Raw genomic sequence first — 12748 nt, forward strand, 5'->3', positions numbered from 1 at the left:
GAGACCTCATTGCTCTCTCCAACTCCCTGAAGGGAGGTTGTAGCCAGGAGGGGGTTGGTCTCTTCTCCCAGGCAACCAGCACCAGAACAAGAGGACACAGTCTCAAGCTGTGCCAGGGGAGGTTTAGACTCAAGGTGAGGAGAAAGTTCTTCACTGAGAGAGTCATTCGTCATTGGGATGTGCTGCCCAGGGAGGTGGTGGAGTCCCCATCCCTGGAGGTGTTCAAGAGGAGATTGGATGTGGCACTCGGTGCCATGGTCTGGTCATGGGGTCTGTGTTGATAGGTTGGACTCGATGATCCTCAAGGTCCTTTCCAACCTTAGTTATCATAGTATCACAGTATCAGTCAGGGCTGGAAGGGACCACAAGGATCATCCAGTTTCAACCCCCCTGCCATGGGCAGGGACACCCCACACTAGATCAGCCTGGCCAGAGCCTCATCCAGCCTGGTCTTAAACACCTCCAGGGACACTGTGATAGTGTGATACTGTGACTCCATAACCCTCATAATTCTAGGTAGGAGAACAGTCTAGGCCAGTAAAAAGTATTGGGAGGGGGAAACCCACCCAAGAAACTTTTTAACTAGCAACTTTCCCATTTAAAATCCTTCCTCAGTTAACCTTTTTTAAGGTCAAGTTTGGAGCACAGGTTAGCAAGTTTGCCTCTCTCTGGGCTTGGTTGTTTTTTTCTTTTCATCTAAGTTGCTCATGGAAGGGATGGGTCAGCAGAACAGGGGATGATTTCACTCTGCAGTATGGTTTCAGTGTGATTTCACCTGCACCTCTTGATTTAAGAGCCTAGATAAGGCTTTGAAAAGTCCCAGTGGAGATGCAGGTTAATTGCTTCCATCCTAAGAAGGACACAGAGCTGCTGGAGTGAGTCCAGAGGAGGGTCACAAAGATGATCCAAGGGCTGGGAGCAGCTCTGCTGTGAGGATGATCTTTGACGTCTCTTCCAACCTTGGTGATTCTGTGTGACAGGCTGAGGGAGCTGGGGGTGTTCAGCCTGGAGAAGGGAAGACTCTGGGGGGACCTTGGAGCTGCCTTCCAGTGCCTGAAGGGATCCTGCAGGAAGGCTGCAGAGGGACTTTTCATGAGGGTGTCTAGAGACAGGACAAGGGGGAATGGTTTGAAGCTGAGGGAGAGTAGGGTTAGTCTGGATCTCAGGAAGAAGCTCTTCAGTGTGAGTGTGGTGAGACTCTGGCACAGGTTGCCCAGGGAGGCTGTGGATGCCTTCTGCCTGGGGGTGTCCAAGGCCAGGCTGGATGAGGCCTTGAGCAGCTGAGTCTAGTTGAGAGGTGTCCCTGCCCATGGCAGAGTAGATGACCTCTGCAGTCCCTCCCAACCTGAGCCATTCTGTGACTCCATGATCTGCCCCTTTTGCCCTTCTCCTTGGGCACAGGATGAGCAGCAGCAGTTGTTGTAGGAGCAGTGACTCATCTTCACCCAAAGTTTACCCTTCCTGCAGTACTGAATGTTGGGGCAGCCAGGCACAATGGCCCGTTGCAGGATGTGTAGCTGCCCACGCTTCAGTGGCACAGTGCTCAGTATGTGCACACACACACACACACAGAGTCCATGAAGCCATTTGGAATGAGCTCAGAAGGTACTAAAGACAGAGCTTGTCTTATTTAACAACCATCTAGTGAACTGGTAGATCAAACAGCTTGCAGAGCTTATGCTAATGGCCAAGGAGGAAGAAGAAAAGCAGTGTTTTGCCATGCCACCATAACACAAACACTTCTTTAAGGCAAGCAGCAACAAAGGGACAGCACTAACCCCACTGGAATGACCAATTAGTGCAACTTCTCAACAGCAGTAATTCTTCTCCTCCTCTGAGCTGACATTTAGGACACATGTACCATGCAAGAGAAGAAATGCCAGCAGCAGTCTGGGTCTCTTTAAGAGAAGGAGACCTCTGAGGGGGCACTTCCTCATGGGCTGCCCCTTGCCAAATATCAATAGCTCTAACTTTAGCTTGTAATTCATAGTATCATAGTATCAGTCAGGGTTGGAAGGGACCACAAGGATCAGCTAGTTCCAACCCCCTGCCATGGGCAGGGACACCCCACACTAGATCAGCCTGGCCACAGCCTCATCCAGCCTGGCCTTAAACACCTCCAGGGCTGGGGCCTCAACCACCTCCCTGGACAACCTATTCCAGGGTTTCACCACTCTCATGGGGAAGAACTTCCTCCTCACCTCCAGCCTGAATCTCCCCACCTCCAGCTTCATTCCATTCCCCCTAGTCCTAGCACTGCCTGAGATCCTGAGCAGTCCCTCCCCAGCCTTCTTGTAGCCCCCTTCAGATCCTGGAAGGCCACAATGAGGTCACCTCAGAGCCTTCTCTTCTGCAGACTGAACAGCCCCAACTCCTTCAGTCTGTCCTCATAGGAGAGGAGCTCCAGCCCTCTGCTCATCCTTGTGAAGTATAAAACCACAGTGAACCCTGCTATTTTGGGCACCATTTCAGATTCTTATATAGTGAGGGGCTGCCAGCACAGTGGCTGAGAGCCCCCACAAGAGACCTTTTCAGTTGAGACAGGTCCTTTGCAGAGCCCCACTAGAGATCATTGTGAAGCATCCAGAGTTAGAACCTGAAGTTCAGGTGGCACCCCCAAATTCCTTGGGGCTATGAAATGATTGCCAAGGGTTTGCAAGGATGGAGACAGTATTGAGTGCTGGCACTGTGGGAGCAGGAGCTTGCAGTGGTAGGATGAGGCAGGATGGCTTTCAGCTGGAAGATTGAGACTGGACATTGGGAAGAAACTCTTTCCAGTGAAGGCTGTGGCTGTCCCCTCCCTGGAGGTGTTCCAGGCCAGGCTGGATGAGGTCTTGAGCAAGCTGGGCTGGTGGGAGGTGTCCCTGCCCATGGCAGTGGCTTGGAACCAGATGATTTTTAAGGTCCCATCCAACCCAAACCATTCTATGAGTCTCTGACTCTCAGTTTCAAGCCAGGCTCCGTATCTGGTGGGGAGATGCAGATGGCCCTGGCCCCTCCCTGCAGTGTCAAAGGGGAGGACTCGGCCGCCCGTTCCCAGCCCCAATCAATCTCTGCCCCTCACTCGGAGCCCGCCCTACCGCTCCTCCCCGCCGGCAGGGGGCGAACAGCCCTCCCCCGCCCTCCCAGCAGGGGGCGCTGCTCACGTCCCCCCTCACACACACCTCCTCCCCCAGCGAGGGGCGGAGCGCCGCCATAAGAGGAGCGCTCTGATTGGTAGGAAGGCCGCTGCCGGAACAGAGTGGGAATGAGAGCGGCGCTCTGATTGGTCGATGCCATCCACGGTTGGGGGGGGAGAAAAAGACCTGGGTAGGGGTCGCCCCCCCCCCCTCCCCGTGGATCAGGGTCCCCCCCCAACTTGCTCCCAGGCCCCCTGACCTGGCCGCCTCCTGGTCTTTTTCTTGACGAGTTTTGTGGCCTATCTTCGCAGGCGGATGCATTTTAAGCCAATCAGCGTGCGGCGCCGCGGACTGTTGCCAGGCAGATTATGGTAATGAGGTCTGGGCGGCCGCCCCCCCCTCCCGCTCTGCAGCTACCATTGTGAGGTGAGGACAGGTGGGGGGGGTTTGGGGCCGCAGCGGGGCCGGCGGCGGCGGCCGGGACGCGGCACCCGCACGGGACCCCCTCAGGTAACGCGATGGGACGGTCCGGGAGGGAAGCTCGATCCGGGGGCGCCGCGGGGACCCGCCGGGGGTTTTGGAGTTGTTGTTTTAGTCGCACCCAAGATGGCGCCCGGAGCTGGCGGCTCCTTAGCGCTGGGGACGGGATAAACCGTTCGCTCCCGCGAGTGGGGGGGGTGGGGAGCAGGGCGCAGTCGATCCCCTTCCTCCCCCGCGGGAGAGGTACAGTCCGCTCCCCCCCCCCTCCCCGCCCCAGCCGGGATCCCCCACCCGCCCCGGACAGAGGGGGAAGGGGCTGCCCCCACCCCTGTTTCCCCCCCTCCATGCATGGTACGGTCCGGACCCCGGCACCTCAGTAGAAGGGGGGTGCCAGAGCCATCTTGTGGTGTCCCCCCCCCCAGCACTATGGGCGCCTCATTCCTTCCCCTCCCCGCCATTACTCCAGGCCGGTCGCTCCCTTCACCCCGTGGTTAGAGCAGCTCCCCTGCCCTCAGCTGCTGGGCCGTCCCCTCCCCTCTGCCCGCCTCTCCCCGTGTGTGTCGTGTTCCCCCCAGGGCCCAGAGTGGTTAGGGCTGACTGACCCTCGGGAGCCCTGACGGAGAGGGCCAACGGCGCCTCACGCTCCTGCGGGGCGCGGGCGGAGTTCTCACACCGGGGAGCGGTGGCGGGAAGCGGGCGAGGGAGGGGGGACCGGACACCTGTGTCTCTTGATTGGCCGCGTTCCTCGCGCCCCTGCCTCCCATTGGCCTAGTTAGGGGAGGGGGCGTCGCAACCCATCCCCGGATTGGCTGTCGGGACGGCGGTGGTGGGGCGCGGCAGGTATATAGGGGGAGCGGGCTAGGGGGACCTCTGGTCTGCCTTGACAGGAGCTGGGGGAGCTGCTGGGGGAGCTGCGGTCTGGGATGTCCTGGGGCTGGTGCGTAGGCGCGACGGCCCTTGCCCCACCACCTTTTGAGGCGCCCGGAGGGGCCTTGTGGGGATGGGCTTGTCCAAGAGCAGAGCTGGTGGATCCAGGCTGAAGTGGTTCCTTCCATCCCCTGAAGGAAAGGTCGAGGTCCACCTGTGAGCAGAAGCAGCTTCAAGCAGAAGCTGTGGCAGTTGCCACAGCTCTGCTAATGCTGTTCTTACTGTAAGTAAGGCTGGTTTGCCCCTGCCAGGTAGATCTGTTTGTGCTACCTGGGTGTTGGAGTTGGGTTTCTGTGTCCATCCTGTGCCACAGCTGCATTAAAAGCAGTTTCATAGTTTCATAGTTTCATTCAGGGTTGGAAGGGACCACAAGGATCAGCTAGTTCCAGCCCCCCTGCCATGGGCAGGGACACCCCACACTAGATCAGCCTGGCCACAGCCTCAGCCAGCCTGGGCTTAAACACCTCCAGGGCTGGGGCCCCGACCACCTCCCTGGACAACCCATTCCAGGGCTTCACCACTCTCATGGGGAAGAACTTCCTCCTCACCTCCAGCCTGAATCTCCCCACCTCCAGCTTCATTCCATTCCCCCTAGTCCTATCACTGCCTGAGATCCTGAGCAGTCCCTCCCCAGCCTTCCTGTAGCCCCCTTCAGATACTGGAAGGCCACAATGAGGTCACCTGGGAGCCTTCTCTTCTCCAGACTGAACAGCCCCAACTTCTTCAGTCTGTCCTCACAGGAGAGGTGCTCCAGCCCTCTGATCATCCTCCTGGCCCTTCTCTGGACACCTTCCAGCACCTCCACATCCCTCTTGCAATAGGGGCTCCAGAACTGGAGGCAGTACTCCAGGTGGGGTCTCCCCAGAGCTGAGCAGAGGGGGAGGATCACCTCCCTTGCCCTGCTGGCCACACTTCTCCTGCTGCAGCCCAGGCTCTGGTTGGCTTTGTGGGCTGCAAGTGCACACTGAGATCTCCTGGTGAGCTTCTCCTCCCCCAGCACCCCCAAGTCTCTCTCCTCAGGGCTGCTTTCCAGCCAGTCCCTGCCCAGCCTGGATTTGTTCCTGGGATTGCCTCCACCCAGATGCAGGACCCTGCACTTGCTCTTGTTGAACCTCCTGAGGTTGGCTTGTGCCCACCTCTCCAGCCTGTCCAGGTCCCTCTGGATGGCCTCCCTTCCCTCCAGTGTGTCTGCTGCACCACACAGCTTGGTTGCAGGGAGTTTGTTAAGGTCCTGCTGCTCTGTCCTTCAGAGCTCTTCACCCCCAAGGAGCCAGCTGACCCTTGGGAGGGTTAAATTCCCTGTGCAAGGGACTCCAAGGTACGAATGGTCTCCCCTTAAGCTTTCAGCTGCTTGTGACAGATCCTCAGGAGGGCTCTGTGCCTATCTGGTGTTGAGAGTGAAATTCAAGGTTAGTTGAGGCACTGTTTATCACTGCCCCAGCCTGGCTATCGTGGTACTCTTGGAGGCTCTCAAGGAAATGAAGCAAACACAAAGCTGGGCATCCAGAAAACGCCTGCCAGTGGTTTTCTGTCCAGAGCTTCATGGGGAATGAAGGTTATGTTGAACTTTAGCTTGCTTCTGATATGTTTTTAGTAACTGGTTGTGGTTTTGTCTTTCTGTCAGTTTAAGCCAGAGGATGAAATGCTTAGAAGTCATCCTCTCATTTTATGAGAGGGTTTCCTTGCATCTGTGGGGGAAATAAAATCATTGTCAGTGTTGACATTTCTAATGGATTTATTTTATTAGGGGGGGGAAAGAAGCAACAACACAAACAAAACCCCACAAATAAACACACACCAAACCAAACGACCCCAAAGCAAAACACATCCTTCTCCCCCCCCAAAAAAAAGAGGTGTAATTCTTTAGCCAATCCTTAACAGGAAGGAAATAAGACTCAAAAGGGAGAACAGCAGCCCCAGGCATGATGCAGTTGGGTCAGAGCTGTAGGTTGGATGTGTTTCTTCTCTCCTGGCAGGGAGCTCGCCAGCTGGAGCAACTTTAGTGGCCAAGGTGGCTTTTCCTCCTTCTGCACCAGGGACAAAAGCCCCAGTTGGTGTTTGAGAACCACCAGGGAACTGCAGAGGCAGAATCAGAAGCCAAAAGTGAGCCCTTGGCGCTGCCTCCTCCAACCCCCTCTGAACCTGTCAAGCGGTGCTGCTTTTTTGGCCCCTTGCTGCGTGCTGGCTTCCCTTGTGTGTTAGGTGTTTAAGCTTTATTCCCTTGGTTGTTAAGATGAGATATCGATACGACTGTTTTCATCTGCTGGCATGACTGGCAGTTTGGTGTTAGGGAGAGGTGGGGGCTGAGGGGGGAGATTGCCATCAGGGGAGCAGAGGGGAGCGAGAAACAATTTGCTCTGCAGTCAGCAGCTCCTTCCAGTGTGTTTGTGACCACCTGCAGCTGCTGTCAGCTGTGTAAACGGAATTGTAATTGACTTCTAAGTGCAGCTAATTACGGGGGCTGTTGCGGTATTGTGAGTTTTGTTTTGACTTGAACACAAGGTTGGGTCTATTTGTCACTTTTATTTGGTGTTGGTAAAACCCTTAGAACTAGAAGTTGTGTCGTAGCCTTTAATGGGTGCTGTATGTTAAGCCCCCCGGCTGTTTTAATGTGCAGATTGCCTAACCTGTTCTGTTGCCTCAACTACTGCAGAGAAGAGGCTGTGCTGAAAGAGTTTCATCGTCTCCTGTATTGTGTGGCAGATGTTAGTCAGTTAGAGGGCTGAAGGGCTCTGCAGAGGGACCTCGACCCACTGGACAGATGGGCAGAGGCCAACAGGATGGCATTCAACAAGTCCAAGTGCCAGGGGCTGCACTTTAGCTACGGCAATCCCATGCAGAGATACAGGCTGGGGTCAGAGTGGCTGAGAGCTGCCAAACAGAGAGGGACCTGGGGGTGCTGATTGACAGCTGCCTGAATATGAGCCAGCAGTGTGCCCAGGTGGCCAAGAGGGCCAATGGCATCCTGGCCTGCATTAGGAATAGTGTGGCCAGTAGGAGCAGGGAAGTCATTGTGCCCCGAGCCCTGCATTGGTTAGACCACACCTTGAGTCCTGTGTCCAGTTCTGGGCCCCTCAGTTTAGGAAGGACATTGAAACACTTGAATGTGTCCAGAGAAAGGCAACAAGGCTGGGGAGAGGCCTTGAGCACAGCCCTGTGAGGAGAGGCTGAGGGAGCTGGGATTGTTTAGCCTGGAGAAGAGGAGGCTCAGGGGAGACCTCATTGCCCTCTACAACTACCTGAAGGGAGGTTGTAGCTGGCAAGGGGTTGGTCTCTTCTCCCAGGCAAACAGCACCAGAACAAGGGGACACAGTCTCAAGCTGTGCCAGGGGAGATTTAGACTCGAGGTGAGGAGGAAGTTCTTCACTGAGCGAGTCATTCATCATTGGAATGTGCTGCCCAGGGAGGTGGTGGAGTCACCCTCATTGGAGGTGTTCAGGAGGGGATTGGATGTGGCACTTGGTGTCATGGTCTGGTCATGGGGTCTGTGTTGATAGGTTGAACTTGATGATCCTCGAGGTCCTTTCCAACCTTAGTGATACTGTGAACTTTTTGAGAGCAGCTGCAGCAGACTCATGCTCTCACCTTCAGCGCCTGGGCATTGTCCCTGTAGGGAAAGGGCTGTGACCCATGTAGGACAGAGTAGCAGGGGGCTGGCCTTGGAGATCTAAGAGTTTTCCCCCAGCTCATTGTTGCATTGATGATGGATGTGCCATAAGGATGTAGATGAATCGATTCATTATGCACAATCTGAGTGAAGAGTGAGCTTGTGTTTGGCTGAGCTCTTCTGTTTATTGCCCGACTAAACGAATTGAAGCCATTTTTCCTTTGGTGGGAATAAATAATCCGTGCTGCCCCGGCCCTCTGTATGATTTCCACTCCTAGCTCCCCAGTAAAGCATAAATACTGGGGTATATATTACCTGATTATTAACATTCAGCCAAAATGCACCCCAGCCAGGGTTCCTTGAAACAATATTGTGCTCCTGATGGATGGGAGCGCAGAGGAGGAGACAGCAGTCGTGACTCAGTCCTCAATGAGGTTAGAAGCCTTCTTGCTGCAATGAAAGCTTGTTCCTGCCAAGGGATCTCAGGAAATGCACCAGCTCTGCCTTCTAGGCAAGCTGGGGTAATTAACTTAAGTGTGGGATACGGCTTTTTGCAGACACATGTGATGTTCCTTTGGAGCAGCATAAATCATTTCCATATTAAAAGCTGGAGGAAGACCCGTGGTCGTAAAACCCCCTTTCCTAACAATCTTGCTGTCCTTGCAGATGCTTGGCAGTGAGGGAGAGTGGTCAGTGAGCTCAGTGCTGAAAGGATTAAGCTAATAACCCCTGCTGTTACTGCTGCAGGGAACCCCAGTCTGTGTGCAAGCCTCTTTTACATGGGGGAGTAAATCACATTAGCTGGTTTATGCACCATTATGGTAAAGTGGATTCACATCTGAGATACTGCAGAGGTTTTATGGCTCCCTCAGCAAGGAAGTGGACTTTTCCTCTAGTCCAGCTTTAATGTTCCTCTATTCTTCTCATCCCAGACTGAAGAACCCTTTTGTCTCCCAGAGAAGGGACACACATGAATGTGGGGCAGCCTCTGGCTGGGGTGCTTTCTTGGCACAGTGTCCTTAATTAGACTTGGAGAGCTTGCTGCAGATGGAGTCCCTGGAGTGGTTTTCTGTGTCTCCTCTGTGTGTAGTCTCAGCACTGAAAGAAATTGTCATGCCTTAGTGGCTGGTATGCCAGGAAAATATGGCTGCTGTTGATCTGTCTTGTTTGGTGGTGGTGCTTTTCTCAGCATTTCAGAGCTTTCCTCTGAAGCACTTTGTGAGTTGGTGGTCATCATGTGTCCAAACCTTACACAGTAGTTGCCTTGGTTGGTGTTGGGAGCCTGCTCTTAAAGCACCGTTCTTTGCCGTTGCAGAGGTGTCACCCATGAGGTGACAGAGCATGGGTGGTGTGATGGCTGAAAGTGGGCTGAGGACAAGAAGGCTGGTGGGAACATAGCTGTTGACCCCTGAGCGGTATGCTCTCACCTTCCAGAGCTGAATGCAGCGACTGGGGGAAGCTGCTGGTTTAATAACACAGCTTTGGAGAAAACAACAGGAGCAGGAGAGGGGGGTGTAGCAGGAGTATCGTGGTAGGCAGGAGGACTTCTGAAGTGAGACTTCAAAAAGGATGAAGAACTGCTCAGAAAGTGACACAAAGGTGCCTTCCAAGCATTGGGAGCTGCAGAGGAGAAGCTTCAGTGTTAATGAGGTTTTTTGGGGGGACTGGATGTAAAAGGCAAGAACTAAAGAGCATGACCAAAGGTCTCAAGGTAAAGGGGAATGGTGTCCTGAAATGAACCTGTTGTGTCTTGAGGTTGTGGATTCATTTGCACTTACCTGAAGAGGCAGACAGCTGGATATTATGAGTGGAACTTGGCTAGGTCCAGGGTAACATAGAATCAATAAGGTTGGAAAAGACTTCAAAGATCATCAAGTCCAACCTCTCACCCAAGACTCCATGACTACTGAACCATGGCACCAAGTGCCAGGTCCAAGCCCCTCTTGAACGCCTGCAGGGATGGGGACTCCACCACCTCCCTGGGCAGCACATTCCAATGGCCAATTCCTCTTTCTGGGAAGAACTTTCTCCTCACCTCCAGCCTAAACTTCCCCTGGCACAGCTTGAGACTGTGTCCTCTTGTTCTGGTGCTGGTTGCCTGGGAGAAGAGACCAACCCCCACCTGGCTACAACCTCCCTTCAGGTAGTTGTAGAGAGCAATAAGGTCTCCCCTGAGCCTCCTCTTCTCCAGGCTAAGCAACCCCAGCTCCCTCAACCTCTCCTCATAAGGCTTGTGCTCGATCAGTGCTGGGTTTGGATCTGCCTTTCCCTAAGACCAGCTGGGGTTTTGTGGGTCCTTGGTTGACATTCTGTCTTGGTGCAGGTTGTACATGACACACTGCATCCTGCCACTGACGTGCTGGAGTGGTGCTGGCCTCTATTTATATCTACTAGCATTTCAGCATGGACTGGGTGAGGCATGCCTGCTATATTGGGGAAGAAAATGATGTCTTCACAGTTTCTCTAGATGGTTTAGCATCTCACACGTTGGCATTGCTTCCTGGCCATGTGCATGACAGCAGCTTGTCCATGAGCACTGGGGAGGTGACAGAGTTGTAGTTGATATGGTGGGTGACAGGTCTCATAATGTCCCCCTTGGACACTGCAGAACTTGCCAGTATTTTCTCTCCTTGTATCTCCCAAACTGGTATTGCTCACAGGCTTAGCCTGGAGGCCTCATCATGATTCTTCTGCAGCTGATCTGATTAAAATATTGTGGCTATGTGCTGAGCTGGACATCTGCTGCTGCTGCTTGCTGGTGCAGTGAGACATCTCTGCAGAGAGAAGGCCACAGGGAAATCTTTACCACCTCGAGGCACTGACTGTCAGTGTCACAGCTCTCATGGATATTGACAGGGAGATTTGAAGAAGAAAATAAGATCAGGGAGGATTAATGAGGGAGAGCATCCTATGGAGGGATAGTGAGCCAACTTATTTTGGTCTTTTCTGCCTCCAGGGTTAGAAAACTTGCTCAGGTGATTACTCTTCCTGGTGGTTTTGTTGGCAGTGACTTTGGACCAGATCTTGCTTCTCAGCTGCTGACCTTAGCTGCAGGACTTGTTTCACTGTTGGCTTTGCTACCAGCTAAATTGCCAATGCTTGCTCCTGCCTCCTGCCCTCTTTATGTGGTACTAATGAGATTGCCTGGCCTTTGGGACCTCTCTGGGGTGTCTTGCTGACTGACTTCTCACTCAGCATATCCAAGTTTCCAGGGAAACCTGCTTCTCTGTGTGTTTTGGTGGGGATAGAAGCAATGAGAATTCCCAGGGATCTGTACCAGAGGGACAGATCCTAGGATGTAGTTTTGAAGTGCTGAGGTTGAAAGCATCAGCAAATCCTGCAGCTCCCAATGCTGTCTGATTATTATTGCTGCACAATTGGCTGGACTGAGCAATATATATACATTCTCTTTTCATTTCTGTGAGGAAAGTGTACCAATTATAGAAACTGCATCACTGAGCCACTCAATTTGGCTCAGCTTCAGTTTTTCCCTGAGTTTTCAGCTCACTGCTAACCTTTAGAGCCACAGAATGTTCTTGGGCTGACTGCTTTCTGCTTTCTCTCCCAACTTGGTTTGGTACAGTCCTTTTTGCAGATATGAATCTTAATGCCCTGCTTTGCCTATTCAAGACCTGGCTGAACCCCTCAGTCTCCTTTCCACCCAAGGTGTAAACTGTTTGTGCCAAAAGGAGTCTGCAGGAGTGAGTCAGCATCTTCCTGCAGACCTTCAGTATCTCTTTGTGGGGAAGGTCAGCCAAAAATTCTGCTACTTGTTGCACCATGTGGAATTAGCCAGAGCTGTGCCTTTCTCTTAATGCAATTAAATTAACCAGTGATTGAATTGTTACTAGCAGGATAATTGTATTTGAAAGAAGCTCCCCACCCCCCCCCCCCCAGACTCCAAACCTCCAGCATTTATTTGTATTGTTCTGAGCCATTTGCTGTCTGGTAATGGATTCAACTCCTGGATATTGTCAGGGCCATTATGTGGAATTGGCTCGTGGTTAATAATGACAGTGAAGGGGAAAAAAAAGCTGTTGGTGTTAAATCAGCCAAAGAAAATGGCCAGGGTAAGGCTTTGATTCTACACAAAAAATTGCTGTTGAAGTTATGTTAGTGCCATCAAAGCTGTTGTGCTTCACACAAGCAGTCCTAGACCACTTGATTCTCATCTGCCTGATAAAGTCAGTGGTGGGAATTTGGGGCAAGTGGTAGGAGTCCAAGTGCCAGGTGCTGCACACTGGCCACAGCAACCCCATGCAGAGCTATAGGCTGGGGTCAGAGTGGCTGAGAGGGACCTGGGGGTGCTGATTGACAGCTGCCTAAACATGAGCCAGCAGTGTGCCCAGGTGGCCAAGAGGGCCAATGGCATCCTGGCCTGCATTAGGAATAGTGTGGCCAGCAGGAGCAGGGAAGTTCTTGTGCCCCTGGACTCAGCACTGGTTAGGCCACACCTTGAGTCCTGTGTCCAGTTCTGGGCCCCTCAGTTTAAGAAGGACATCGAAACACTTGAAGGTGTCCAGAGAAGGGCAAGGAGGCTGGGGAGAGGCCTTGAGCACAGCCCTGTGAGGAGAGGCTGAGGGAGCTGGGGTTGTTTAGCCTGGAGAAGAGGAGG

General features: G+C 53.3%; 1 protein-coding gene across 3 annotated transcripts in view; it reads left to right on the forward strand.

The window, feature by feature from the left end:
* The first annotated feature begins 3534 nt into the window (after positions 1-3534).
* PRDM10 (PR/SET domain 10) overlaps positions 3535-12748 on the forward strand; it is a 49656-nt gene continuing 40442 nt past the window's right edge. For all 3 annotated transcript variants that reach the window (XM_068160027.1, XM_068160029.1, XM_068160028.1), the window contains exon 1: positions 3535-3629. The gene's annotated coding sequence lies outside the window, so the exon portion shown is untranslated. The remainder of the gene's footprint in view (positions 3630-12748) is intronic.

The sequence above is a fragment of the Melanerpes formicivorus genome, unplaced genomic scaffold, assembly GCF_026170545.1.
Source record: "Melanerpes formicivorus ecotype bairdi unplaced genomic scaffold, bMelFor1.0.p_v2 SCAF_47, whole genome shotgun sequence".
Classification (NCBI taxonomy): domain Eukaryota; kingdom Metazoa; phylum Chordata; class Aves; order Piciformes; family Picidae; genus Melanerpes; species Melanerpes formicivorus.